Genomic DNA, 26,513 nt, shown 5'->3' with positions numbered 1-26,513 from the left:
TTACATTTTCAAAAATCTCCAATTTTGCGTATTTAACGATATTTAATAATAATGTCGAATTGATGAAGCGCATAAATGTATGCATAATGGACATGACGATTAATCGTGTCAAGCAGCAAGTACAAATTTAAAATGCACGTTAGAGCGTGGTGAACTCCGCTTGAATCTGAAAACGAGACTGAAAGTCTGCATCTTTGATATCCGAATGACCAATCAGATTAGATAGCGCTTTGTTCTCCTCTCTCCTCTCCCGCTTTAATTCGCAATAGATGACATAAATTAGCAATTTACCTTCGAGCGAGAAGAAAGTTTCGCGCTAGAAAACGTCTGCGTTTTAACTTACGATTAATCGCACGAGGAGAACTTGTGCCGTAACGACCTGAGAGGAAAAAAAAAAAACATCGCGCAGACTTAATCCAGGCGTTTGTTCAAACGTTCGCTCCGGAAAACGACGATAAACCTTCAATCTTTGAGCGAAAGTTCGATCGATCATCGCGAGAAACTTTTGCACACTCGGCAAGTCTCGAAGCGCACTCGTTCACTCTGCGAGCGGAACTTTATTACGATGTTTTCGTGTAACGATACGGGACATGCATTCCTGCGAAAGAGATACACAAGTTTTCGACTTACATCGCGGTGCGAATCGCGTCAACTCACTGTCTGGTTAACGTCAATTGTTATGACATATGTTTTGTCTTATCGAAACGGACACACTCGGAAACGAAATCGCAGCAGGTTGCTCACGTTATCTCTCGCACCTCGTATAATAGAAGAGAAATGCGATTAAAAAGGATGGACGAAGCAAAGAAGAAAAGTTACACACACACACACACACACACACACACACACACACACAACTACGTATAAAGCTGTTCGTGGTTTCACGATTAATCGCGTAGAAATTATTTATTTTATACTGCTTTCATTTATTCCTTTTTATTTATTACTATTTGTTATTTGTTTTTATTGTTTCATTTTACTTTTTTTTATTTTTCGATTAATTAATTTTTTTTTTTTTTTTTAATTCGTTTTTCATTCACAGATACGCTTTGATCATAAGCGCGTTATGATTAAAACGTTAGTCGAGTTATCAAGTCGACTATTAGTTATCTCTAGTTATCTAGTGACTATCGTGTATCGCACGTTTACCCCAATAATATAGCGCAAATACATCGCGCTCGCAATACCGTTCGTTCGTGCGTATCGGACTCATGAATTTTAAAGTACGATGATTCGCGCGAGAGATATCATTTCGCGCTAACTTCTGCATACAACGTATAATGAGTGGCCCGAAATTAATTTGCCTACAATGAGTGGCGCGCGCAAATACGAGTACACTGGGCGATACCACCCTCCATTTCTATGCAGAGCCATATATCTTTTGTTTCGCGATGTTTATCGATTTTATCTTACACGTTTGCAGCATGTTTTTTAATAACTTCTTTAACGAAAAAGCGTTGCCTTATAAAGATAAAATCCTTTGCGCACGCGAGACGTAGGCGGCAGTTAAACTGTCATAAACACGCTCTGGTCTTTGACAGGAGAATTTATGAACCACCGCATGGAACTTTCGGCGGTTCTAGCTAAACATCATCCTGGTGCATGTTTTTTCCGAGGGCATTTAAGCAGTATGCACCGCCTACGGCGCTGTGTACATATGTGTATATATTCGCTAAACCACCTGCACAATATCGAGGGGAGTAATATCTAGTCACTTGTTCTCAAACCGTGTCGTACCCTTAAAGATACATTCACCAGAAATTACCTTTCTTCGTTTGCAAACGGCGAGGTTGGATAATAGAGAAAGCGCGCGAGGGTGGAGAGAGAGAGAGAGAGAGAGAGAGAGAGAGAGAGAGAGAGAGAGAGAGAGATCGTCGGGATATTGCGGTGATGTGAGATTGCGATATGAGTTTCACATGTGCCCGCGAAAATTTAATTTTAATCTCGAAACGCATGAAACGATGTTATACGTTTCATTTTGCAAATGAAATTTCAAATTAATTAACACATCTATTTGACATGTATTATAACGTTTTTTTAGTAGCTTTTACAAAGTTATCTATGTCAATATAGAAGACTCTTATATTAAATGAATAATGAGCTTATTATCTATTTTTGAGAGAGAGAGAGAGAGAGAGAAAGAGAGAGACTATAAATACATGATTTCTGTAATATTACAATGGATGTATTTAATAATACGGTAAAATAGATCGGTAAAATAGATGAAATGATATATTTTATAATACTGCGAAATATCATTCGTATAATATCGATGATGCCGACTTTGCGCGAGGTATGGTTAAAATTGCTAATCAACCGGCATTGTATGCGTTTCAGCTAATATCCAGGAAAACGATACAGCCCTCGTTAACGCACATGCAACGAATTTGCATCGGCGTCTGATTGATGCACACGACGTGAGAGTTCTATCGCGTTAATCTAACCCGATCACGATCACGCTTCAGCGCATAAATTATAAATTAGTCTGGGCATCACCATTGTTGCTTAATAACGTGTCACTCAACGAATATATACCTGAGCTGATCCAATAATCGCATTTGAATCGAGTGATCGATCTTAACACGTTATTGCGCACCAAACATCTCGATTAGCAATTATTTTATCACTCCGGTAGGTGCATTCCTGCCCATGTAAAAGCACGATTTATCATCCCATTTGTCGAACATGAAGCGGATATTAGGTCTATTGAACTATTGAGAACCACTCGCTGTATGCTCTACCAATATTGATGCGTTATGTTAAAAGGAAATTGTGAGCTAGTAATGATTTTTTAGAAATAACATTGAAAATTAACGTAACGTAGAATAATAAAATTAATAATAGGATCGTAATTTTAGTTGTAATTGTTTTAATTAGTCTTTCTGATAAGAGAGACCTTAAATTATAATCATTCATTTATAATTATATTTAACAATTATAATTCGAGTGACGTTTAATACGTACGTAAATTTCGTTTAACATTTACAATTAAACATTTTTCTCGTCATATACCTAGTCGTATACCAGATATTCTGTGTTACTCTGTCAAGCTTATGATTATCCCACTTTTAGCACATAACGCTCGTAATCGCGATTTAACGGACACGCGTCGATTATGCTAAAGTGATTAAAATAATACGCGCAGTATGCATAATCAAAATCGGCCGCGTGTAAATTTAATGAGAAAGAGAGATATTATGGGGATACGTACACATATCGCTCTCTTCCTCTCTCTCTCTCTCTCTCTCTCCCTCCCTCTCTCTCTCTCTCTCTTTCTCGTCATAAACGTGCGGTTCGCGGAAATTCGCGTCGCGCTTCGCCGTTCTTGATTGGACAATGGCCATCGTCGTGATCCAGATACATTATCGATTATGAGCGACACCTCGGGGCGCGCAGGCATTATAAATTAGAACCGTGCGTATCCGTCGTCAAACGAACATCCGAGATATCCGAACGAGCGTGACGATACGGGACCGCGCGCGCCACGTGCGCGCGTACTCGCGTACTCGCGTACTCGCGTACTCGAGGGTTCGCTCGCGCGTTGTCGCCACGTGTGTTAATGAAATCCGGCCTGTCAAATCCACAGGCTCGCCGCCGCCGCCGGCGGGTACGATCGCACGATGCGAATAATAAACTGTAGCCGTTGTGCGACGCGCGAATCAGAAGCCGATTGTGTGCGTGTACGTGTGCGTGCTTATGATTGATAGATAATCGCTCCCTCTTCCTCTCTCGTCGACCTAAACCGACGGCGTCGCCGCCGATGGTGGTGTACACATCTAGACGGTATAACGCGCGCGTAACATCGGGTAAACGTCGATGGCGTGCGCGATTGTTATTTACGATCATAATCAACACCGCGCGCTCGCCTCGCACGCTCTCTCGCCCGTATCGCATTTCGGGGATAACGCTTCCGCTGACACGCCCATGGCGACGATCCGGTCGCGCCGTCGATGGTGGACCATAATGGCCGGCGCGATTTATACTTGTCCGAGAGAGGATCAGCGAGCGGAGGAGAGCTCTGTCGTTGACGCAACGTGGTGGAAATGATGGCATATCGGGATGATGTGGCGAGCGCGGAAAATAAAGGAAATTCTACGTACTAAAATTTTAGAGAGTTCGCGCGTAGCGGAAAATCGGAAAATGAGATTTCACCCCCTTGAAAAGGGTTAATTCAACGCCTGAATCGGCGCCTGGCCGTTAGAAATGAGGACTTTATGGCCTGCGGACGCGATAACGTCTCGCGTACGCGGTACGCTCCGTATTTATTGCGCGCACGATGTAGATTAGTTACAGCTCTCCGTTCAACGGCCCGTAATCTGCCGCATTAAGTAATCCCGGGCCGCGCGGGAACGCGGAAACGCTCGCGAGACGACGTTCCTTCCTTCACTCTCGCGAAAAGGCATTTATCACGTTCACCGCCGTTCGCGCGCCGCATTCTCGCGGACTCGCCAACGCGATACGTCTCAGCTCGCCGCGAGCGCGGCGCGGCGCGGCGCGTTATTGCCAGCTTTATTTCGCGGGGATTTATGCGTTTAACCCGCTCGCGAAATATTCGCCATAGCCTCGGGCCTCTCGCGCCGGGCAGAATCGCGAATTAATGCGAGTCGCCGCGCTTGAAAAAGATAAGAAGCCGGAGCGGGGGAGCTCCGGCCCGAATCTTTCCCGCATTAGCGAGCATCGCGGCCGCGCTAACGAGTGTACTTAATTTTGCGTTGCGGCGACTGCCGCTGACACGAGATTAAAAACGTTTACGCGAATGTAACTGCGGCGTAATTTCCAGGCCGCGCGCTCCGCGTTTATCCTACGGACCTGACCGTGGACGCGCGTGCATGTATTCGCGCGGTTTATGCTCGCCGCGGGGGGAAATGAACGCCCGAGCGGAAAATCGCGACTGCAATCAGCGGCCGGGCTCCGCGCTGCGGCTCCCGTCCGACCAAATACGGGGCTTAACTACTTCGGGCAACGATGACTACCGACTCGTCTGATGTGTGACGGCCGAGACGCGCGAGAAAATATGGAAGCGGAGGTAGAAAGAAGAAACGGGAATTCAATTCACTGTAAATAATATATTGACATACATGGAATTTATAATTGTATTGTGGAATGAAAAAGGTGCGTGGCCGAAAGAAATATAAATTATCAAGAAAAATCTTGGAGATCATCTCGAATACATCGAATATATTTATCTTCTCCCCTTCCGAACGTGACTACATTTAAATTTTGATTTAGCTTCGAAACGAGATCCAGATTATCTGAATTATGCAAATAACACGATTTTGAATTTTGGAACCAATTTTGAACATTGGAATATCTAGACAGCTAAAGATAAATATTTGTATTAAAGACGAGGAAAGGAAAAAAGTAAAAGTAGTATCTGTTAGTAGTTTTGGGTTGAAGAAACTGATTTAATATTAAGTAATTTTTTTACATGTATTTACATCAATCTTTTTTTACATTACCTTATAATAATAGCAATCTGGCACAGAAGTGAGGCGCGGCTGTCACGCTCGTTAACATTATTTGCATAATTCGCACAGAGTGTCTTCACCCGTCCCGTAAACGACGTATGGTGCGCGTAAGGCGATGGCGGTGCAAGCGGCTGTTTAGCGTCATTCTGTCGCGACGAGACCGTAATCGGCGCTTAGTGCAGTTTACAGCCTTAAACTGTCGTATTTCCGCAATTTGAATGAATTTGCCTAAGCTCGGCGCGGAAGCGCGTCCGTTCGCGCGTTACCGAACGACGCAAATTATTTTATTACGCTTATCTACGCGGATAATTTTTAATGGCCGTTGCTTAATGAGCTGTTAAGCGACTACATTATCGTGAATGGCTTAGCGGGAATATTCCATGGCGAACGTGAGGTAAATTTGAGGTGAAACTGCCGAGAGAAGTAGTCCGCTCGCTGAGCGATCTGCCTTGGCGTTTCGGATTACACTTCGCAATTAGACAGAATTAAAATTAATTTAATATTTGTAAGGTTACCGAGGGAGAGGGAGAGAGAGAGAGAGAGAGAGGATTTGCAGAATTTTACAGATTTCACGATGGCGGGGGGGATTCTCGTTTCACGCATACATGGAAGCGATTCTCGTTACATCATTGCCCCCGAGCGAAATCAAATCAGGCAGTGTCAATACTCATGCCATCTGACGCGGAAGTCGTTAAGTCGAATAATATAAATGTAATGCTCGTTAGTCAGCGAGAGAATTGTCAAGTCGAGTCAACCAATAGAAAATGCAAATGGCAATTCCCGCCCCGTGTACTTTCCACGCGCGTTTTCGCCGCTCGCGCGGCGGCGCGCTCGGGCTCGAGGCCACGGGTGACTTCAATTATTTATGACGCGCGTGTAAATATAACAATTCAATTTAAATTTATTGTCATTTGCCCCTCTCCCTCGCCTGGCGCCGGGGATCCCCGCGGCATGAATATAGAGCCATTTAACTAGCGGGAGAGGGCTTCGCGCGCGAGCTACATTCGGAATAACATTCGATTCGTTATGACGTGATTGTGAATTTGCGACGCGTGTCCGCCCGCTATATTTACTTTGCATTACGCGGTCGTTGTTGCTTCAACGACACGTATGTACGGTCGTTTCCATCGAGTCGACTGCAATTCCAATGTCGATGCACATATCAATGAGCGGCCGTGGCAGATGATGAAAAAACCTCGGCGCGTGAGATAAAAACACAGACCACCACGGCTGATCGTTCAACCAAGATCGAAATGAATCTAATATGGTAATAATGGAAAGAAAATATTTTCGTGGCTTTCAAGATTTTCATTAAAAAAAAGAAAAAAAAAAAGAAATCGAGTTCCCCGGTAATGAAGAGTCGATCTTGGACAGCGACGTCTGGCACGCGAAATCAATTCATTGGATTTGAAAGTAATTGAATTATTTAACGCCTCAAATTAGACTGTGAAAGACAGATAAAGAATATTTTGGGACGCTTATATCGAAGTGATCTTTTAATCAGATTTGATAACAATTTCGCGATAAGTTAGCAGGTCTAGATTTGTAGCAGAGCTTCTCAAACTAGTTTTTGCAGTTGCAGAAGTTTAAAGATCAAATCTTAAGATCGTCGTCGTATTCTATAGATTATAAAATGATGTGGCGAACGTGGAAATAATTTTCGCGATTGATCTTTTGTAGCGATTGTTCAAACGCAGACGGAATAGTATCCGCGGACGGAAGAAAATGTCAGAGTCGTCCGGTAGCGGCTAAGCGTCAAGTTTAAAGTTAACTATATTCACTCTCTCTCTCTCTCTCTCTCTCTCTCTCTCTCTCTCTCTCTCTCTGCGAACCAGCTTCCTTTCTTCCTTCCTTTCTGCCTTCCGTCATCTCATTCGTATTTCACCGCGAAACTGCTCGGAGTCAAGCGACGAAGACGGAAGCTATTCTCGATGCAACGCGAACATCGCAGATTGCTTTTGCTCTCAGTGGCGCGAGCTTTGTGCCGAGACACTTCAGCGAATTCCCGACATTTTCCATTTCCGCCAAAATGCTCGTAAACATAGGAGAAAGGAAGGCGAGAGGGGGGCCTGATGTCGGTACTGCGGCTAGAGGCTTGCCGAAGTGTGAAATAATGTATAAAGCGGGGATGAATAATGACTTGGCTGTAATCCATTGCGGTCAGGATGCCTCAGACATCGGTTTAGTATCTAACAGAACACGTCCTATGATCATAAAATATACACGGTGGCCTATAGAGGGAAATGTTAGTATCACGATATTGAGTCATCTTGAATATCGATTAGTTTGCATAAGAAAGTCTATATTAGAGTCTTTTGATCCTATATTTCTTCTTTCTCACTCTTCTTTATCACTTGAACATAAAATAAAATCCATTTTAATATAATTTTAATTTAATAATACATATTGTTCGCTAAATAAATCGTTATTCCGAATTTATAGATATATAAATTCAATTAAGTATTCAAGAATATAAATGAAGAACTATTCGAAGCTGAAGCTAGATAACAATGCTAAATCTAGTGGGGGGATAATAAAAGGAATTTTAATCGATATCAAAAATATTTAATTATCGAATTATTATAGAACCACTACGTTGAAAGTCTGCTAATTTAGTGGCACGTAGTTGATGATACGATTATTTGAATTTATTTTATACAAAAGATTTTAACAACCAAGAACTTGCTTGTCGAGAAACTTATGTTACTTGCTATTGAATGCTAAATATATTTTAATAAATATTAACATTTATATTCCATCAACGTAATGCAAATGTTTCGACCTTCGATACAGTCATCCTCAATGCAAAAACAATTAATAAAAACAAAAATTAAATAAAACATTCTTCCTAATACATCAGATTAATAAAAATTCGAGATATTTTACAATTGTCCGAAATATAAAATTTATAAATGAGAAGAAGTCACAGTATTTTGTCTTAAACCGAGTTGGATTGAAATTGACATCTGTTAGGAAGAATTTTATTTAATTTTTATTAATTTTTATTAAGTGGAATCTATGTAAATATTAATATTTATTAAAATATATGTAGCATATATGTATTTAGTATTGTCTAGCTTCGGCTCGAATGGTCTTTCGTTTATATTACTTTAATTAATTTATTTTCATACAGAATCTTTAATTGTTATCATTAATTTTTCAATTAAGATAAATGAAAAATTATAAGGTACCTGCCCATCGAGCAATCCATCTATTATTCTATTTAATTTAAGACTTATATATTTAATGTTAAACGTTAAATTTAAATTGAAGTTAAAATTGCACGCAAGTGTCTTATCGTCGTGAAATTAAATTCGGAATTCGTTATGAGAAAATATATACGCGAATACGCGATGACGCGTCGATTCTCGGCTAGATTGAATATTTGATTCGCGTTTACTAAATTCCGCGCTCACGCGGGCTTTTCTTCCGCTGGCTCTCACCGCGGCGCTTATCTGCGCGCCGTCGAAGCACCTCTTATAATTTTCACATGACGTTAAAGCCGTCGCTAACGGTAAGTCGCGTTTAGCGCCCGGAAGTTCCTGATCTTAAGCGAGGGATTACAAGATACTTAGCTCTCCGTTGCACGCGGCATTAACGTGCTGGCAGCGGCGGCGGGCAGAAGCAGAGGCAGATTGTACCTGAAATTCTTCTCCAACTTTCGCTCTAACCGACGTGGTTATCGCGGATCTCGCCTCTTATTCTTCGGCGCGCGGGATAAACGCGTTATCCTTCTTAATGCTACTTATTCAGTTGGCGAACTATTTTGCGAATTATGACGCGTCGCGATGAATCGCGGCGCCGCCAATTCCGCGTTGCGAACCGTCGCGCAACGCGCGTGTCGTCGCGCCGATAGATTCCGAATGAGACAGCCGATATGCTAGCTATGTTTACTGTATACGTGCCCGCAACATGCTGTATTGCGGATCTGTCACGATCAGCTTTGTTAATGAGTCATTACCCCAACGAGACGACCCACTTCTGCACGAGGGATATACCCCCACGCGGGATGATCGTTACAAGTAAAGCTTGCACATGGGATCGATCGTCGTACGTCAGCTTGGGCCGGATTTCACGCGTTCTCCTCCCGCGGAGCTCTGTCGGGATCGCTGATAATAGCCGTGTGTAGCCACTGGAAAGTAGTTCGTGATTACGCTCCTCTGTGTGGAGTTAATAACGTTACGGTGCGGGAACCGCGACGACGGAACAGACACGGCTGTTTTCTCTGGAAATCCTGACTGTTAATTTAACAAATGGAGCATTTCTCATATAAGCGTACAAAGCATTTTCATGTCCCGACATTTGCTATTTCAGTAGAGACTAAAGAAACAGATATAACTCATTTTCAATTATAAATAATTATTTCTCAAATAAGAAAATAAATAGCTTGCTTGAAAGCTATGTTTTTTTTTTTTTTTTTTTTTTTTTTTTTTTTTTTTTTTTTTTTTTTTTTTTTTTTTTTTTGAAAAAAAAATTAAGCCTGTTGAAGATCCTGAATCACTCTACGTATATATATATATATGTGTGTGTGTGTGTGTGTGTGTTAACCGCATGTACGAGTACATATATCACTGCATCATATATCATATATCTTGCGCATTTTTTTAAGATATGGAAGAGTACAGTATGATACTTTATGATGGATTCACGCTTCGAAGACGAATGACGGTCTACTTCAACAATGTTTCTTTCATATGTGACGCATGATGTGGAATCTCGAAAGGGATCGAATACTTGCAGCAGTGGTTGCGATCGTAATGTGCGATTGTAGAAAAAGTAACACTTCTCCGTGAGACACATGACAATACAAGGGATATTTTTTTCGAAATTCAACTTATGCGGATACTCTTTTTATGTTTTACGAACGAACTTTATGACAGGCTGTAACGTATCGAAAGTTAACGTCGTGATAAGACTTGAATTTCTATTAAACTGAGAAAGTTTATTCGAAACTTTCGCATCTTGATTTCAACTTACTCTGTTCAAAGTACCGTGTTAATATCAACGGTTGAAAACTGCTGTTTGTCATCGGTAAAAAAATTTAATTGATTATTCATTTGATTATTATTCTTGAAAAATGTGACTTTATATGATATTTATGTATATATAATTAATACGATTTATATATATATGTTTTTTTAATATTAAGTAAAAATATTTTTATTCATACGGAGCTCTACATTTAAAAATGTTAAAAGTTATTACATAATATTTACATATTCAAAAAATAAAAATACTATATTTTTTACATTCTTGCGAATAGCAGGATTTTTATCTCGCGATTAAATTTATCCCGCTGAAAAAATTTAGCTTGGCTGAATTTGCGAAATGGATGCATAAAAATGATGAAATAATAATTCTTTTAACTAAATTAAAAAATTAAATTCAATATTATAAAAGTGATTAGGATAAAACACAAGGATAAAATATCAAATATATATCAAAGTAATCACTTTCCAATTAAATATCTGGGAAGGGAGAAGAAATAAGAGACGATCACTTCGATTTGTCCTTGAGAAGAATATCGGATAAGAATGTCGGATACACTCGAGATTGTTTAGGCGCACCTGAAAATCCGTTCTATCTAATTAAGAAAATCAGAGGAAGATTATAACGAGGTATTCTCGAGAATCAATCGATGTCACGTAATAGCTACGTCGACGATCCGCCATGTTGCTTCGCTTAATAATGTTGAACGACATAACATGAACATGAAAATTTTCGCATGGAAACGTAATTGTAAGTAGGCATTGATTATGCTATAATTAATAACGATATCTTTTAATTACAAGACTGTTCTTATATTTTATAATTCAGTTGTTACGTCATTTTTAATATGAAGAAAAATAAAATATCGTGATCCAATAAGTAGAATGCTTGCGACGTCGAGGATTTCAATCTGTCAAATCAATTTTTCCAACGTCTGGAAAATTCGATGTCATTCTTAATTTCTTCAAACGAGCTTCAAGGATAGCTAAAGGGGATCATTACGAGAAACTGTCAGCTGTCGATTGCTATTTCCTAATGGTCATATCGACTTACAGTTACAGCATCGTACAAATGATTATGAAAAAAGATATATATACACAGAAAAATTACATTTTAAAATTTATTTATTAAAATAAATTCTAAAAATTTTTCTCCTTTTCTCTTTTACAGTTAGTGCATAATTATAACTCTTCAGACTAATCAAAATATAATATAATTAAATATAATTAAATTATAAATATAATTAAATTAAAATATAATTAAATTAAAAATAGCCGTTGAATCTCGCGCAATTTTATCATCCAAAAGTTATTTCTCATAAGAAAATTTAAAATACAATTTCCAATCACAAAGAAAAGTTCCAACTGTTCCAACTCAATGATAACGGTTCCTTCTATATTCTTTAAACGCTTTCAAAGAATATCGCCTCGCTTTATCATATCATCTCAAAGCACCAACCACATTTTTGCAACGAAATTATTTCCCCAGCTCCCCACTCGTAACACGATTAACTCGAACCGCGGCAGCTAGCAGCTTGTGAATATTTTCGTCAAAGGCTCTTTCTTACGAAAAATGCATCTCGCGATCGCCATGTGCGCTTTGACCGGCTCTCTTGGGAGAATCATTCCCAGCGGGCGAATCGAAAAAACTCATCGATTCACCTCCCCTATGGATTCTCCCACAGCGATTATTCGCAAAAAGAATGTTCGGTAAGTGATATCCAAAGTCGCTTAATAGCATTTCGATAATCACCTAACTCATGATTTGCAATAACACGTGCGGCAAGGTGAGGTGAGGCCGTGCGAGATGCTCCTCGACTAGCGGGACCAGGAAGAGGACTGGATGTTGTAGAAGTTAAGGCGATAGATCACGGTACACGAGTGCTTTCGGATGGACGGTTGCCGAGTGGGGCCCTCCTATATGTAGCACCAGAAAGTAACCCTTCTCGGTTTCCGACTGTTCCCGGGAACCGGCCCTCTCCCTCTCTTTCTCTCCACCGGGCTCTCTTTCCCTCGGCTGGCCACGAGGCGCCCATTATTGCCCGCTCGGCGACGCCCGCGCGACCGCGCGCGATTTATCGCCACGTGTGTTTTATTGGCTCCACCCTGCCACAGTAGCCGGCCGCCATACCGTACCATCGACGTGTGCTCGCGTCCAGATTTCGGGCCCTCGGGTTATCGGCCAGAGATATCGTTTGGCGGACATGCTCGCGCTAGCCGCGCCGTTGTCCCTCCGTGATCTATCGACAGCTTGTGATACTTACCCGACTGACGTATCATCTGGGCGACGAAGAAAATGTGCACGTTTGGAAAAATGTGTGTCCTTTTATTAAAAATTGCATCAAACGTTAATGCACTTCCTCCTCTTTTTGAAAATAATTACTTTATTTCCAGCCGTACGCATAAAGCGTGGTTCAAGTGATACGGAAAAAGGTAGGATTTGTAGGAAAAAATAAAAGGAAACAAGACAATTTATATGAAATAATTTTTGGCTTCTGTAACTGTAAAATAATAAGGCGAATGCAAAATATGCGAATATAAAAACAAATTAATATTTCTTATTAAATAATATTAATTTTCCTTCCTTTTTTTCTAATTGTTATTTCTTGATAATTATTAATTTCTTTCGATTATTGTTATTTCAACGTATTGTAACACAGACTTAAGTTTTTGGTTTAACCCAAAATAATGATAAAGGTTAATGCAAAATAAACTTGAGACAATATTTTTTGTCAAATATTTCTTTCAGGAAATGGCATGTTCAAGATGGTGTCGCGTGAAACACGCCTATCTAGTACGATGAACGCTCCAAGATGCCGCGTAAGTCTCATCCTCTTTAACATTCATGAAGACGAACTATTACTTGCGACAAGTTATATATGTCGCGTTTGAACAGTTTACGATGCGTAGTAGTTTCCTGGGGCTATTGCTCGCTCCTGGCTTGCGTAACTTGTGCAATAAAAATGATGTAAACACCTGCGCGACATAAGGAGCAACGAGCAAAGGGGGAAATTGCGTGTCAATCGGTCGATAAGCCATTAATATCGGTTAATCCTGAAGAGTCGAGGAGAATATTTACAACGTCAATAGCTCGTCAAATATATTTAATATTAAGCCCCGAGGAACCGGTCGCGTCGCGATGGCGCCCGGAAAGTTCGCAATTAAAAAACTTTCTTTATGCTTCTACGTGAGAAAGAAAGTTTGGACACGAGCCGGTGTACCGAATCCGGATGGTCACTTCGTTATCTACGTGATGAAATTGCAGTCATAGCTGATGATTAATGTCCCGCTGAATATCGAAGTTTCGCAATTACTCCCAACTCTGACAAATCCCCCGCGATGCGTCGATAACAAAGATGCAGATCGCGTCACGTTTTCTTGATTTTTGCAATAGCTCTCGGTACGATTCACGGGAGAAACAATGTTATTGCTAACGTTAAGAACGGTCGTTAGCTACTGTTACGAAACTATAAAAATGTAAAAAAAGGAAATAATTGTCCGACGCTACTTTGTTCCGAGCGCACGAATTTTTGCGACATTAAACGCGTTCTGTGCTTCTTGAAAACGCATACAAATGTGAGAGACGTGAGACATATGCTGCTGCGTGACGAGCGAAATACACCCCCTATGTATGACTCAGTGCTGGGATGCTTTAATAACATTTCTGTTGCCCCGGAAAAATAATCCGCCTCCAACAATTCTACACGAGTTTACTCTATTAATACAAAGCTGCGTACAAATGTATATTAATTTTTTGCCGCACACACAACGCAACTGTTTTTTTCTTTCTTTTTTTTTGTTTTTTTTTTTTTTTTTTTTTTTTTTTTTTTTTTTTTTTTTTTTTTCGTAAAAAAGAGGATTACATATTTTGTTTTTACGGTTAGAATTAGCAAATTATTCCCTCCCTTTCCGATCGTCATATTCCAAAATTAAAATTATCATATTTATATTCATATTTTTTCGAAGAATTTGATTAGAAGATAATGAGATTTCCGTTCCACGATGCAAAATATAAAATTAAGGTCAATCCGGGCTAAAGCCATCGTCACGATCCGGGCGTGTCGTCGTCGGGCTGTCGACGTGAGCCGCGGCATTCGTCACAACTATGCACGGCACGCCCGGGGATACAAACTCGTCGCGAATTTGCACGTGCGGATTAACGCGCGCGGTGCGACGCGAGGCAACGCGTCGACCGAGTACCCCTAAGCCCATGGAACGACGGCAGCGGGGGTGGGCTAGGCCGCGTATGACCTATTAGGCAATGAACGCGGGAAAGGGGGGGGAAGGGGGTTGACGGGGGAGCGGACGAGGGGTGTCCTATAGCTGCTATTATCGCACGTATATCGATTCTGCCAATAGCAGACGCGTACATGTACGAGACTGCCTATCCTTTCGTAGCACGCCCCGAGCTATATAACGCGGGGCGACTTATATACTGGCGACGATATCGTCGTGCTGGCCTGAGCGATCCCTGATTCGACGGCCGAATTAATTGGCCGGAACGTAAATCGCGCGGTTCGCCGCCGGGGCGCGTTGGCGAACTCGTTTGCGCGACCGGGAGCCTTTCGACCGCAATCGCGCCCGATCGATATATCTGTTAAAAGTCACGCGAATATCCCCGACAGTTGTTATTTTCGGACCTGCCCGGCTGTCGGCGCGCCGGGTTTCACGCCTGATCGTATCTCGCGATAAAAATGATCGCAAAACGCGCGCTGTAAAAAAAAATTTTCAGGTTATCCGAAGCTTTTTACGAGCTACGGACGTAATATAATCGTAATACGGAATCTTTATGTCCGCTTGATGCAAACACAAAGCGCGGTGCGTCAAAATCTCTCTTTCTTTCTTTCTTTTTTTTTTAAACGTCAGTCAGAATTTTCATTATCTTCAAAAAGCCAGTGTGGAGAGCGTAAAGGGTCATTTCACGTCCCCGAGAGTGCATCATACGGGTAAGCTCGGATTTCAGAGGATACTCACTCTGTGGCTGAGTTTACGCTACGCATGCTAAGGAAGCACAGAGACGCCACAATGCCCGACATGTTGCCCGAAGGAAGTTTACCCTGTCGGAAGGTGACAAAAGCACATAAGCCTTAATTGGCGGCGGCCCTGTATGCGCCGGGTAAATAGTATCGCTCTGTAAACGGCGAGGCGCGCCAAGCCAGCCGGCCCGGTAACCGTGGTGTAATCGCTCTCCCATATTTGTCGTATCTGGCAGTTCGCATTACTACGAATCGCCGTCCATGTGAACCCGGCCGCTGGTCGGGGACGGTTGCCAATAACCCTTTACTTAGCGGTGCATCCGAGCAGAATTACGGTGCCCCCCCTCCCCGCACACGACATGGATTATCCATCCGGTGGCCACGCCTACGGTGGCTCGAATATTATGTACGTATGTACACGCGCTCCGTATCAGGGACATAGACGATGCCGTCCCTTTCAATCCCTCCGACCCCCCCCCCCTCCCCCTGTCCTCCTTCCAAGCCCGCGCACAGTGAGCCTGTCGAGCTAATACACCAATCGATAAGACGCTCTCTCTCTCTCTCTCTCTCTCTCTCTGGGATCACGCGACGACGATCCGGCCAAGTTGCATGCGTTTCCTCCTCAGGCCGCATTATCGAATATGCCTTGTTTGCTCGCATGTACGCGGAAATTAGCGAGCCTCATTGTATAAATTAATGGCGTTTCGGGGAACTTGTTTGTTGCCGCGCGTTTGAACGTATCGAGAGAGAAAGAGAGAGAGAGAGAGTGAGAGAGAGGAGCCGAACGCCCGACTTGTGGAAAAATCCAATTAATGAGAGAAATTGTTATTGGCTACATATTTTCTCCAAAAGCCAAAGTGTAATCTCGATGAAAACGATGTAACGGTAAATGCGTAAATTAATAACGGCAATTTAATTTGTTTGCAGCGCGAGTGCGTTGATTTCCACGAGGGATCAATGAAAGAGTACTAAAATCGTTGATAAAATAATAGCGCGTTAGGTAACAAAAGGATTCGTCGTAACAAAGCTTATTCCCGTCGACGTGATTGGTCGGCCGTAACGTGACGAGACTCGGTAAAATCGCGCGTCCATCGTTTCGGCCGACTAACGAGCGCGCGTGAATGAGAGTAGATATCCTTGATATCGATAAATCGCGTCCCTTTGAATTTCTGTGTAAACACGATTCGCGGTACTTACGTTATTGACAGCATCGTGCGTCCACATCAAAGCGCGCGTTCGTGTCGCATGCGATTACGAATTAGTATGATAACATGCGTGCCTGCGGGGCGTGGTAGTGATAGCAATAGACACGGCATAAAATGAGCGTTATCTTATGCGATAAACTACTACATTTCCTACATTTCGCTGTTTGGAAAACGTATCGAATGATTCACCGGCGATAATTCTAATTTGTTTATCCGGAAATTCAAGTTTCTACACACATCGACGTCACTGCCCTTCTCGGTTTGAGGTAAAAGTAATTTCTCTCCTCTAAAGGGAGTTTAGTTTTCATACCGTATATGTACAAGTCCCAAAGTTTATGGCTTCACGTCCGTGATCGACGGTGATGAAACGAGTTTTAGATATGGGTCGATCAATCATAATCGTCAAGGGAGAGACGTTAATGGGCGATTTTTCAAAATTTTAATTCTGTTAACGACGCCCAGCTTCATATTTTCAATTCCATCGCAATCGCGTGCAATTATCTTCAAAAAAAAAAAAAAGAAAAAAACCGGTTTATTGAGTTTAACCGTCAATGTCCCCGTATACCTGCTTTCTGCAGTATTCCCACAAGGTCCACCGATTCGATTCCGCTTTTGTGCCCGCGGTACAAATTGTTTGCGGTTAATTTGACAGGTGTCCCGCTCGTAAGATTTTCGACATGTTCGATCGCAGCCGCGGTCGCACGTTGGATCCTCGGAGTGTATCGCGGTCTCATCTCCGCAGAAAGAACAGTGGCAGCTGTGATGGATGGACTGGGTGTCCGATGTGATAGCGCAAATTTGCGCCTTCTTTCCCGAGTCCGCCGCAATAAGATCGAACGGAAATTTCTCATCCCGCCCGGCAATGGAAGGGCGAAAAATCCGCGCCCCATTTCGATCCGCGGCATTGCGGAATGTCATCTTGTGTGCCAAGTCTGTCTTCCCGCGTTGAAACTCAAGTTCGATTCTTTTTCCCGTTCTGAACGAACGTCCAGATATCGCCCGGGATATTGCCGACCGTTCTTCTTACATTATTCCTTTACCATCATTTCAGCCACATTATCGTTACGACTTCTTGCAAGCCATTTCGCGTTACATTGCATTTCATACTCTGCATTTCATTTCCTTGTCGCGTTAAATCGACGCAAGTTATTATTAATATCGATCAAAAAGCGTTTCTCTTTTATCCCTCCCCTCCCCCCATTTTTTTCCATTTTTATGCCTTTACGTAGATCATACGGACGCTATAAATTTAATCAACCGGAATCGCCACGGCGCTCTCGTCGCCGCTTTCGCAGCTTTGTAGCGCGTGAATGCGCTTGCTTTTTGTGAAAGCAAAGCCGCGTCAAAACTAACAGATAAACAAGTAACTCGTTATAGTGACGCATGCTGCGACGACAAATATTGTGCGTGACAGGCTCGCAGAAAAGTTTCCCGCGTCATCCCTATTTATAGCGCGATCGCTCTTTTCGTTCGCTCACTTTTTCCCTCCACGCAACTACTTTCTATTTTAAATTGACGGTAATTATAACTGGCGGAACGTTGCGTGAATGTGTAATCCTCTGCGTGATTACGCGAAGAAAGATTGAGAATTGTTGATCCCGTTAACAAAAAGAATTTTCACCGTCCAGTACTCTCTGGAGATGTAAACGGCTAAAAGAGACATTTTTATTTCAGTTCATCACAGTTATGAAACGCAACAGCCTAATGAAACGCGGCGCAATTATATCGTTTTAATTACAGCTAACTCCCATGGGATACCTGTAATAATTTAATCTCCGACGTATTTGCTAAATGTGTTGAGTTTTTAATACGCGACTTACAGTTTATTAAATTACCCGTATACATATATATATATATTTTTTTTTTAATTGAAAAAACAAATTTGGCTTCGTAGTAATATATTTTACGGTTGACCGTTCACGCGTAATTCCGCATCGCAAATAACTTGATCTTGGATTCTTTCGCGATTGGCGAAACGTTTTACGGAATCTCCGCTCCCGGGATCTTGGCCTCGAAGAATAACTAGACCCATTCCTCCCCGACTCGTTTTCCGTCACGGTGTAATTGCAGCCGGCGTGCTTGTTCCGCGTCGCGTATGCAAAAAGATAAACAGCCATAACGAGAACGGGAAAGTTTTCAGCGTCGTGGCGCAGCTGCGTGCTCGAAAGCTCGCGCGGGACAGCACGGCAAGTGCTAATTCCGTTTTTCTTTTCCCTTCTTTTGTGCTCCGGGAGAAAACGTAACGCTTCTTTAGCTTAAAGCATGCTGGTTACATTCTTCTCTGGAATGCATACGTCGTGCGCCGCTCGCGGTGCGACTTTCGCGTTCAAATGAAATAGCTGTTGCTTGAAACTGCGCATCTCTCTCTCTCCCCCCCCTCCCTCCCTCCCTCCCCTCTTCGTGTCGTACTCGTACGCGGAATTCCGTGAGTGGAAATTCCGTCCGGAGGAAGGAAACGCGCGCGACGATTCATGCAATTTGTAAATTGACGCGCCGCGAACCATGACGCATCTTCGCGCGAATCCCCACGATATCAGGAATTCCAAAGTACGTATTTTGCATAAATTTCAGGCGCAGACTGTATCTTAAACACCAGTTTACATTTTTCTTCGCCTAGCGTGCGCGCGCGCGCGCGCGCAAGAGAGAGAGAGAGAGAGAGAGAAGGGGAAGGGAGGGAGAGGGAGAGAGTTGGCCGCCCTATCTCCGGTCTTTTCAACGCATTCGTTTTGCATGCGCTCATTTCTTTTGCATGCAACCGACCTCTTTCTCAAAGAGGAAGACCAGGTACCGCGGAAGGCGCTTTTCCTATCTCGCCGAGCATGCTCTTTAACGAACCGAGTTTTCTTTCAAAAATGTCCGGCCGTTTCCCCCCCTCCCCCGCTGCCATCGGACGACAATATAAAGCATTCGACAACGAATGCACTTACGCCGCGCGAACGTACTCAATAAAAGTACAAACTTGTTAGTCCGAAAGTAATTTTGAAGCTGTGGATCTTGAGACGGTTCTTATAACGTGGCCTCGTCTCTAAAAGGAACGAAAACGACGTCGTCACTGGGAAATTATTAAACTTCTGCCAGTCATACTTGTCGGTAGAAGAAAAGAAACAAGATATTACGGACGAGAGATATTAAATAATGACAAAGTGATGCCTATTAACATTAGAGATCTCGTTACTCGCGAGAGGGGAGAGGGGGGTCGATCGCATTTATATTCCCCATTGAGAAAGAGAACTTTTCAGGCCGGGAAGAAGAGAGGACGACGCCGCCACTCTTCGAGTTTACGTTTTCAATAACGAACGAACGCGCGCCACGATGAAAAGTTGGTAGAAGAAATTTCATAGAAAAGTGGTCGAAAGCAGACGGTGTATCTCTTGCGAGAAGTTAAAGATTGCATCGCAATGCGAGGATGAGCTTTATTCGCGGGGCAAATTTCGAGATTCGCCGGGCTGCGCTCGCGCCATCAAGGATGTATTACACTGTTTTTGTTCCGAGAAGAGAATTCTCGAAACACCCGAAACGGCCGAGGAGCAAGAGGAAATAAAAATGGAAGCGAGAGGCCAGAGTGATGTATTGTCCTTCGCTATTGTCCTACTCCTCGCGAGATATTTCCTTCTTTTTGCACCTTTTACTCCTGAATACCAGCAACGCTTCTATCCAAGTTGTGCTATTGTCGCCTCATAAACAATTTGCTAACGTACCATCTGATCGCAACTATTCTCCTGGATCCGAAGGAAAAAAAAGGGGGAGAGGGGGAGGGGGTTCACGAAGACTCGGCTTCGCGAATTTTCTTACGCGTTATCCGCTCGCGCGTAACGACATAGTTATCATAATCGATGTACACAGAATATTACCTGTTCAAAGTTTGATCAGAGTTTAATGAGCGCTCGTAGTGTTAATAGTAATCTAATTACGTACGTTAAAGTTCAACTTAACAGAAATAGACGTCACGTTTTAGTAAATTATCCCGCGCAAAGGTTAAATAGATACTTATATAAACACGGCGAATGGCGCGAGTTATTCATTCGAAAAGAGCCGAGTTAACGTTAAACGAGAAGTATCCATCTCCATATCTGGAGGTAACTCCGTAATGATAATCTGACGTCTGATCCCTGAGACGAGTGGGAACACGTCGATTTTAGATGCGAAACCGCGTCCCGTTCATCCCGAGTACAATCTGTAATTTCCGCTCGTAGCTCGCAACAATTTGGCGTCAATTCCGCGCTCCGGCTGTCAGACGCAGCGGTCTGGTCGGAGATGTTGAGCATGATCCGGCGCGTAATCCCCCGCTTGATTTTATGCTAAATTACATTAACGGGATAAATGGAGCATCCAAGACACCGCCGTTAATTTCACCGTTCGCCGAAATTACAGGGACGCCCGGAGGGAGAGGAGATCTCCTCGAGAGCGGGAGCTCTCCGAGGAGCGGTGCACCGCTCTCCATCCGAACGTAGATATTTGCCGGTTCGTACGACAGCCGGCGCTCGATAACGCTCGACAACGAGATTCGTCTCGGCTAATCCTCCAGGCGACGTTGGAAAATGCATCGTCGCCGGGAAGCGCGAGTGGAGGTACAAGTACACCGAGATGCCGGAGTGCACTCCGGCGTCAATTGACGCGGCGCCGATGAAAGGAAGGATCGAAATTTTTCCGGGGGCGGAATCGTCGCGCCGCGACGCGACGCGATCGATGCGGCGCGCGATGCGATCGCGGATGCACACACACACACACACACACACACACACACACACGACACGGGTCAACGAATTTGCCCCCGAGGGATCGAACTTCCTTCGGGAACTCGAGTTCGCGCGTTGACGTTTTCCCTCCCCGCGTTTTTCCGCAGTTCCGCGAAGAATTTTGACGATAACTTTAAATATTTTGAAGATCTGTGCTTTCCATCTGGTCAGCTTTCCACTCGATACTCGATACTGTTTATCCGCACGAAAATCCTCTCTCTCTCGTTCTCTCTCTTTCTCCGTCTGTCCTTTCTCCCCCCCCCCCCTCCCTCCCCCCTCTAACTCTCTCGTGCTTTCGGGAGAGAAGACAGGAGAGGCTTTTGTTATCGACGCGGATCGAAGGAGGATTTTCGGCGGGTTGTTTCTTGCTGCGACGCCACGTTCAAATAGACGCCAAATGAAAAACTAAGCCGGTCCTGATCTCTTTATATTTTCGCAGAAGATGCGCGCGATATCCCATACGTTAGTATAAATCTCACGCTGCGTTAAAGCCGACATCGCAAACAACGTAACTCTAAGGTAAACGTGTACAGAGGGAAAGAGGGAAGACAAGGCAACAAGTAGAAAGTGTGGGATGATGACAGGATACTTGGCTGGGACGTCATTTTTTTTTTCTTATTTTATAATAGAAGAGAAAGCAATATTTAATCTACGGTGGAAAATAGACACCGCGCGCGGCTCAGATTTGAAATATTAACTACAAAAATGCAAAGCAGCTGAGGTAAATATCGAGCATTGCCGGAACAAAATATTCCTCTCTCTCGAATCCCGAAGTAAAGTCGTGAAATTTAATGCTACTCGCCCGTTCCTTCGCCCATTCAAGCGAATAATCTCCGAGTTTCCTTCTACGAAATATGGTACTCGATAAACAGTGGCTAGAACAAGTAGCGGCAAAAACGGCGGGGAGGAGAGGGGAGGAAAAGTCCGAAGTAAATTCAATACTCAGCGGTGCAAGTAATTTAGCGACGGGACGCGGAAGAGCCGAACGAAAAAAAAAGAAAAAAAGGAGACGTGAAATCCAATTACGCAAATTCAAACTCGTCGGCAATGTAGCGAGGCGATGTCACACGATGGGAAGAAGCGTATATCTCGTGAGGTTGGCAAAATTTACCGTGAGACGCGCGGCGCGGCTAATAAGCTAAGTATTCGCCTCGGAATACCTCGTGAGGACGGCGGCGGAGGAGGGAAGGGGGGGGAGAGAGAGGACTCAAAAGCGTTGTGCGAAATTACGCGAGTGCGCGCCACGGATGACGCTCGTTACAAGCGGAGCGTAACTTACTGATATCGGGACTCGCTCATCATTTTTGCCGCACTCTCGAACGCGATTTTACTTTCGAGCTGCAAGCTCCGCGAGATGAATAGTCGGCTTAGAGCAGAATTTTCATCGAGCTCACGGAATAATTTCCATCCGACTAACATCACGTGGCTGCCGGAAAAAGAAGAGAGAGAGAGAGACAGAAAGAGAAATCTTTTTCACTCTTGCCACTTTACGATTGCGATTTTCTCCCCCAGTAAGGGAAATTAATACCATTAATTCGAGCGTGTGAATGAGATAGCGTTTTCTCGAAAAAAAAAAAAATATCTAATGCGCTTTTAATTTCTAATTTGCTAACTCGTATATCCTTGACAAATTGACTTGCCGCCACATTTTTTTGTAATTTTATATAATTTTCCCTATATCCTCGATGATTGGCCGTTGCAGTAACTTTTTTTTCGCGGTTTCTTTGTCGTAGATTATATCGTCCCCGAGTAAATTTGCTAAGGATATTACATTTTCATATGCAAACAAGGGGGCATCGCGTGCTGCTCCGCTCGCGTTTGTCTCAAGCTGGCTTTATTCCGTGGAAAATTTCCTGTTTACAACCTCGCGAGAAAAAAAGCTAGGCACCCTTTGATCTTGCGCCATAACCACGACCTACTTTATCATGACTTTCCCGTTTTTCATACTGGAATTTTCTTTCCTAATTTCATGTTGCCGAGTACGCCCGCGCGCGACACATAATACGAATACCGAAGACCGAAGATCGGTAAAAAATTTAATTCCGTCTTAATCTTATTATGCGAATATATTGTTATCAAAGGATGGCATGGGGTAAAAAGCTTCCTGTTGCATGAATTTTATTATAAGAAAAATTCCTGTCAATAATTTCTGTTGGCAAAGCTATGCTTCGCGTATCTGAATTAACTGGATTTGCGAGGCGCGCCTCGGTAATTAAAACGCATGCCATAAAATTCGCGAGATTTACATCAGCGTGCCGTCGGCACGTACTTGATTAATTAGCACGAATTCTCAACGGGCATATTCTCCATTCGCACGCATTTCACATGTTTGCATGCGTTTGCACGGTCGATTACTCGTTCGCCTTCTTTCACGTTTAAGACTTCTTTGTCGATGTAAATCCGCCGTTAATCAGTATTCCACGCGATGCTTCCACGTTCACGTGAAAGTCAAGAGGATGGTCACGTTGTTCGGCAAGATCAGGCGGAAAGTGTCCGACGGTGCTTGGGAAACAAAGGCTAGTACCTTCCTCCCATCTCGAATTTTTCGGATAAGAAGAGGGAAAGGGTCGAGTCCCGGGAGCGGCTCCCGGGAAGACAGGCACCATAACTATCATAGTTAGGGCGCTCCGCTCCGTTGCTACGAATCCCGTAGGCAAGATCGCGAGATACGCGCGAGTGCAATTAGAAACGGGCACGGAAAGTAGCGTCGGGGCGTATACCGCTCGCGTTGTGTTTACGTCGGACGTCCGGCGAGCTCCAGCTCCCTGGGAAAATGTAGTCGCCATTAGCGCTAATACTTCGGCCAAGACGTAGGGCGTGCCGAGCATGCATTCGCAGGACCAGTCGGGTGGCTCTTGCTGCAACGAGAGAGCGAGAGAGAGAGAGAGAGAGAGAGAGAGAGAGAGAACGGGGGAAATAGATTTGCTTGCTTTTCTTGTGCCCGATTGCGAGTAGTGCGTATATTACGAGACCGAGGCCCCTTTTGCCGAGAGGTAATTCCGTTTCGCATGACCGCTGTAGTCTGAGAATGGAGAATTCTCTCTTCCTTTAAGATATATAAGAGAAGGCCTGGACAAATAACATGCTAAGCTGCGTCAGACAAATTTGGCAACGAGTTAACGGACGAAGATATACACCATAAATGCAGAACAATATAAATCGTTGCTTAATAAACACTAAATTAAAGTACGATCGGAACGAATTTTAAAATTATTAATGTAAAATAAAATTTTATTGCCCGCTTTTTTATAGTGGAATATATGACATTTTTTAAATATTTTATTTAGCTTATATATGAAGTGAAATCAACTGTAAATTAATTTTATAATAATTTTCCAATAATTAATAAAATAATTTGTAAATAAAAAAAGTGATTGTCAATTTAAAAGTTATTGTTAATTTAAATTTTTAATTTTAAAAGCTCTATATTACAAAATACTTTTGTAGTACAAGCTAATAGCTGCTGGAGAGTCAAGATGTTTCTCAAGGTATGATCTCAAGTCATCCTTCATCAAGAGCTTATTTTAAATTATGGCAAGCTACTTTGACAACTGGAAAACAAGATTTTACAATAATATCTTATGAAGATAACGTAGAAGCTTAAATATTTTCAAGACTTGATTAAGCAAGTTCATAATTATAAAATTATAAAATTATTAAATTTAGAGTGATCGATAATTTCAAAAACAAAATAGTTTCTATGTTATGTGTCTATGTTTATCATATCTTATTTTAAATTAACTATAAATAAGAATCTTATAATATTTTTATGTCAAGTTTAAAATATTTGTAAATTTTTATTAAAGTTTCTTTATATTTTTAACATAACGTGTGATAACATTTACTTAATAATAAGATATCTAAAATTAAGAACGGTGAATTTAAACGTTATGAGCAGCAAAAATAGTAAATGCAACGGATACATTACATCAAACCACATAATATATTTGTATACACGAAATACATTTGAAACTTCACGGCGTTAAATTAGCAGACTCGTGAACTCGTTTGTACACGGCGTTGGTGGTAGAGCGATCCATTCTGTGGAATGGATAGACATGTTTCCTCCCTTTGTGAGGTCAGAATCCCTACACCTTTCGAGCGTCCGTACAAGCGTGGGAAAGGGACTCTCGGATTTCTATTCAGTCCAAAACATCGGCGGCGATGCGGCGACGACGGCCTATCTCGCGCAAAGTGTCTCGGCCGGCATTCCTAGGAGCTTGGCTCTCTACGGCGCTTAGTTATCGAGATATACAACACCAAACGGAACCCCGGCAACGTACAACACAAACGGAGAGAGAGAGAGAGAGAGAGAGAGAGAGAGAGAGAGAGAGAGAGAGAGAGAGAGAGAGATGTCGGTCCGAGAAACACATTCCAACCGAGTGAGATGTGACTCGAGCACGGGGGCTTCGGATTCCATCGGTGCCTGCGGCGCGCACGGATGGCCCCGTTAGTGCACTTTGTCGTCCTTGTCGTCCTCGTCGTCCTCGTCGTCATCGTCGTCCGCGTTCTCAACCGCGACAGCGGCCACAGAGGCGAGAAAGGAGGAGCGCGAATCTGAAGAGGGAAGCCTTAAGGGTCAAAGAGCCGCCGGCAGTTAAGAAAAAAGAAAGGAAAACCATTGTAGCCATCAAAGTCATGTCCTAGTCGTGCACTCGATTGGCTCTGTCAGATGTGCCTCGGAGGAGATGAAGGAGGAGGAGGAGGAGGAGGAGGAACAGCCGGGGAAGTTGGCAGCGAAACGATTTCAGGCTCTTAGAAGTCGTTAATTGCTCCGCTCCGATGCGAGGTTAGAAGGAGGTGCCGAATGATGCGAGAGGAAGCCGAGAAAGAGTTTTATGAGCGCTGGCGTAACACGTCCTACCGATCTCGAAAAAAGTTTACAGTCGACGAAGCCGAGGAAAACGCGAGTGAGCGCGCACACGCACACGTCCAACGAAGTTATCCTCTCGTTCTGTGACGGGCTCGTCGGTGAAGTTACGGCCGCTCGTTGACCGAATTTTTCAGTAACGATCGACCACTCGACGGCTCAGCCAGCAACGACGGATGTATGTCCGTAAACGAGCTTCGCAATTTTGCCTTTTCTACACGCTCCCACCGGTGCTTATTATTTTTCCTATAAAGTGTGTCAATCAGCATA

General features: G+C 43.1%; 1 protein-coding gene and 1 long non-coding RNA gene across 3 annotated transcripts in view; one reads left to right on the top strand and one right to left on the bottom strand.

Moving 5' to 3' along the window:
• Positions 1–26,513, top strand: part of LOC148934924 (uncharacterized) — a 214,717-nt gene that overhangs the window by 55,759 nt on the left and 132,445 nt on the right. For both annotated transcript variants that reach the window (XR_016140834.1, XR_016140835.1), the window contains exon 3: positions 13,206–13,276. This is a non-coding gene — a long non-coding RNA (uncharacterized LOC148934924). The remainder of the gene's footprint in view (positions 1–13,205; positions 13,277–26,513) is intronic.
• The window catches only part of LOC105429461 (opioid-binding protein/cell adhesion molecule homolog), a 193,117-nt gene that overhangs the window by 160,099 nt on the left and 6,505 nt on the right, over positions 1–26,513 (bottom strand). The window lies entirely within an intron of this gene.

The sequence above is a fragment of the Pogonomyrmex barbatus genome, unplaced genomic scaffold (assembly GCF_055798465.1).
Source record: "Pogonomyrmex barbatus isolate J1 unplaced genomic scaffold, ASM5579846v1 scaffold7, whole genome shotgun sequence".
NCBI classification, from domain to species: domain Eukaryota; kingdom Metazoa; phylum Arthropoda; class Insecta; order Hymenoptera; family Formicidae; genus Pogonomyrmex; species Pogonomyrmex barbatus.
Note: the sequence above shows the minus strand (reverse complement) of the source record. Positions and strands in the feature narration are given on the sequence as shown.